The following is a 4559-nucleotide window of genomic DNA, read 5'->3' as shown; positions in this document are numbered from 1 at the left end:
TCGAAATGGTGGGACGTCATAATGGTGGGATGTCAAAATGATGGGAATTCATAATGTTTGGATGTCAGAATGGTGGGATGTTGGAATGTTGGGATGTCGGAATGTTGGGATGTCAGAATGTAGGGATGTCGGAATGGTGGGACGTCGGACTGGTGGGACGTCGGACTGATGGGACATCGGACTGGTGGGATCTCAAAATGTTGGGATGTCGGACTGGTGGGATGTCGGAATGTTGGGATGTCGGAATGTTGGGACGTCGGAATGTTTGGACGTCGGAATGTTGGGAAGTGGGAATGTTGGTATGTCGGAATGGTGGGATGTCGAAATGGTGGGACGTCATAATGGTGGGATGTCAAAATGATGGGAATTCATAATGTTGGGATGTCGGAATGGTGGGATGTCGGAATGTTGGGATGTCGGAATGTTGGGACGTCGGAATGTTGGGATGTCGGAATGGTGGGACGTCGGAATGTTGGGATGTCGGAATGGTGGGACGTCGGACTGGTGGGACGTTGGACTGATGGGACGTCGGCATGTTGGGATGTCGGAATGGTGGGACGTCGGAATGTTGGGACGTCGGCATATTGGGACTCTGGAATGTTGGGACGTCGGCATGTTGGGACGTCGGAATGGTGGGACATCGGACTGGTGGGACGTCGGAATGTTGGGACTCCGGAATGTTGGGATGTCTGAATGTTGGGACGTCGGAATGTTGGGACTTCGGAATGTTGGGACGTCGGACTGGTGGGATCTCAAAATGTTGGGACGTCGGACTGGTGGAACGTCGGACTGGTGGGATGTCGGAATGTTGTTACTTCGGAATGTTGGGACGTCGGACTGGTGGAACGTCGGACTGGTGGGATGTCGGAATGTTGTTACTTCGGAATGTTGGGACGTCGGACTGGTGGGACTTCGGACTGATGGGACGTCGGCATGTTGGGACTCTGGAATGTTGGGACGTCGGCATATTGGGACGTCGGAATGGTGGGACATCGGACTGGTGGGACGTCGGAATGTTGGGACTCCGGAATGTTGGGATGTCTGAATGTTGGGACGTCGGAATGTAGGGACTTCGGAATGTTGGGACGTCGGACTGGTGGGATCTCAAAATATTGGGACGTCGGACTGGTGGGACGTCGGACTGGTGGAACGTCGGACTGGTGGGATGTCGGAATGTTGTTACTTCGGAATGTTGGGACGTCGGACTGGTGGAACGTCGGACTGGTGGGATCTCAAAATGTTGGGATGTCGGACTGGTGGGATGTCGGAATGTTGGGATGTCGTAATGTTGGTATGTCAGAATGGTGGGATGTCGGAATGTTGTAACGTCGGAATGTTGGGACTTCGGACTTCTGACTGGTGGGATCTCAAAATGTTGGGACGTCGAAATGGTGGGACATCGGAATGTTGGGACGTCGGAATGTTGGGACGTCGGAATGTTGGGACGTCGGAATGTTGGGAATCTGGAATGTTGGGACGTCGGAATGGTGGGATGTCGGAATGTTGGGATGTCAGAATGTTGGGATTTCGGAATGGTGGGACGTCGGAATGTTGGGACGTTGGAATCTTGAGACGTCGGACTGGTGGGACGTCGGACTGGTGGAACGTCGGACTGTTGGGATGTCGGAATGTTGTTACTTCGGAATGTTGGGACGTCGGACTGGTGGAACGTCGGACTGGTGGGATCTCAAAATGTTGGGATGTCGGACTGGTGGGATGTCGGAATGTTGGGATGTCGTAATGTTGGTATGTCGGAATGGTGGGATGTCGGAATGTTGTAACGTCGGAATGTTGGGACTTCGGACTTCTGACTGGTGGGATCTCAAAATGTTGGGACGTCGAAATGGTGGGACATCGGAATGTTGGGACGTCGGAATGTTGGGACGTCGGAATGTTGGGAATCTGGAATGTTGGGACGTCGGAATGGTGGGATGTCGGAATGTTGGGATGTCAGAATGTTGGGATGTCGGAATGGTGGGACGTCGGACTGTTGGGACGTTGGAATCTTGAGACGTCGGAATGTTGGGACGTTGGAATGTTGGGACGTCTGAATGTTGGGATGTCGGAATGGTGGGATGTCGGAATGGTGGGACGTCGGACTGGTGGGATGTCGGACTGATGGGACGTCAGAATGTTGGGATGTCGGAATGGAGGGACATCAGACTGGTGGGACGTCGGAATGTTGGGACGTCGGAATGTTGGGAAGTGGGAACGTTGGGATGTCTGAATGTTGGGACGTCAGAATTTTGGGACGTCGGAATGTTGGGACGTCGGACTGGTGGGACGTCGGACTGGTGGGACGTCGGACTGGTGGGATCTCAAAATGTTGGGATGTCGGACTGGTGGGATGTCGGAATGTTGGGACGTCGGAATGTTTGGACGTCGGAATGTTGGGACATCTGAATGTTGGGATGTCGGAATGGTGGGACGTCGGACTGGTGGGACGTCGGACTGATGGGACGTCGGACTGATGGGACGTCGGAATGTTGGGACTCTGGAATGTTGGGACGTCGGAATGGTTGGACATCGGACTGGTTGGATTTCGGAATGTTGGGACTCCGGAATGTTGGGACGTCGGAATATTGGGACGTCGGAATGGTGGGATGTCGGACTGTTGTGACTCCGGAATGTTGGGACTCTGGAATCTTGGGACTCCGGAATGTTGGGATTCCGGAATGTTGGGATTCCGGAATGTTGGGACGTCGGAATGTTGGGACTCCGGAAATGTTGGGACTCCGGAATGTTGGGATTCCGGAATGTTGGTACGTCGGAATGTTGGGACTTCGGAATGTTGGGACGTCGGACTGGTGGGACGTCGGACTGGTGGGACGTCGGACTGGTGGGACGTCGGACTGGTGGGACGTCGGACTGGTGGGATCTCAAAATGTTGGGATGTCGGACTGGTGGGATGTCGGAATGTTGGGACGTCGGAATGTGTGGACGTCGGAATGTTGGGAAGTGGGAATGTTGGTATGTCTGAATGGTGGGTTGTCGGAATGTTGGGACGTCAGAATGTTGGGACGTCGAAATGGTGGGACGTCATAATGGTGGGATGTCAAAATGATGGGAATTCATGTTTGGATGTCAGAATGGTGGGATGTTGGAATGTTGGGATGTCGGAATGTTGGGACGTCAGAATGTTGGGATGTCGGAATGGTGGGACGTCGGAATGTTGGGACGTCGGAATCTTGAGACGTCGGAATGTTGGGACGTCGGAATGTTGGGACGTCGGAATGTTGGGACGTCTGAATGTTGGGACGTCGGAATGATGGGACGTCGGAATGGTGGGACATCGGACTGGTGGGACGTCGGAATGTTGGGACTCCGGAATGTTGGGACGTCGGAATGTTGGGACGTCGAAATGGTGGGACGTCATAATGATGGTATGTCAAAATGATGGGAATTCATAATGTTTGGATGTCAGAATGGTGGGATGTTGGAATGTTGGGATGTCGGAATGTTGGGATGTCAGATTGTTGGGATGTCGGAATGGTGGGACGTCGGAATGTTGGGACGTCTGAATGTTGGGATGTCTGAATGGTGGGACGTCGGACTGGTGGGACGTCGGACTGATGGGACATCGGAATGTTGGGACTCCGGAATGTTGGGATGTCTGAATGTTGGAACATCGGAATGTAGGGACTTCGGAATTTTGGGACGTCGGACTGGTGGGACGTCGGACTGGTGGGATGTCGGACTGGTGGGATGTCGGAATGTTGGGATGTCGGAATGTTGGGACGTCGGAATGTTTGGACGTCGGAATGTTGGGAAGTGGGAATGCTGGTATGTCGGAATGGTGGGATGTCGGAATGTTGGGATGTCAGAATATTGGGACGTCGAAATGGTGGGACGTCATATTGGTGGGATGTCAAAATGATGGGAATTCATAATGTTTGGATGTCGGAATGTTGGGATGTCAGAATGTTGGGATGTCGGAATGGTGGGATGTCGGAATGTTGGGACTCTGGAATGTTGGGACGTCGGAATGGTGGGACATCGGACTGGTGGGATGTCGGAATGTTGGGACTCCGGAATGTTGGGATGTCGGACTGGTGGGATGTTGGACTGTTGGGACTCCGGAATGTTGGGACTCCGGAATGTTGGGACTCCGGAATGTTCGGATTCCGGAATGTTGGGATTCCAGAATGTTGGTACGTCGGAATGTTGGTACGTCGGAATGTTGGGACTCCGGAATGTTTGGACTCCGGAATGTTGGGATTCCGGAATGTTGGTACGTCGGAATGTTGGGACTTCGGAATGTTGGGACGTCGGACTTGTGGGACGTCGGACTGGTGGGACGTCGGACTGGTGGGATCTCAAAATGTTGGGATGTCGGACTGTTGGGATGTCAGAATGTTGGGATGTCGGAATGTTGGGACGTCGGAATGTGTGGACGTCGGAATGTTGGGAAGTGGGAATGTTGGTTTGTCTGAATGGTGCGATGTCGGAATGTTGGGACGTCAGAATGTTGGGACGTCGAAATGGTGGGACGTCATAATGGTGGGACGTCAAAATGGTGGGAATTCATAATGTTGGGACGTCGGAATGGTGGGATGTCG

The sequence above is a fragment of the Odontesthes bonariensis genome, chromosome 17, assembly GCF_027942865.1.
Source record: "Odontesthes bonariensis isolate fOdoBon6 chromosome 17, fOdoBon6.hap1, whole genome shotgun sequence".
In the NCBI taxonomy this organism is placed as follows: Eukaryota; Metazoa; Chordata; class Actinopteri; order Atheriniformes; family Atherinopsidae; genus Odontesthes; species Odontesthes bonariensis.
Note: the sequence above shows the minus strand (reverse complement) of the source record.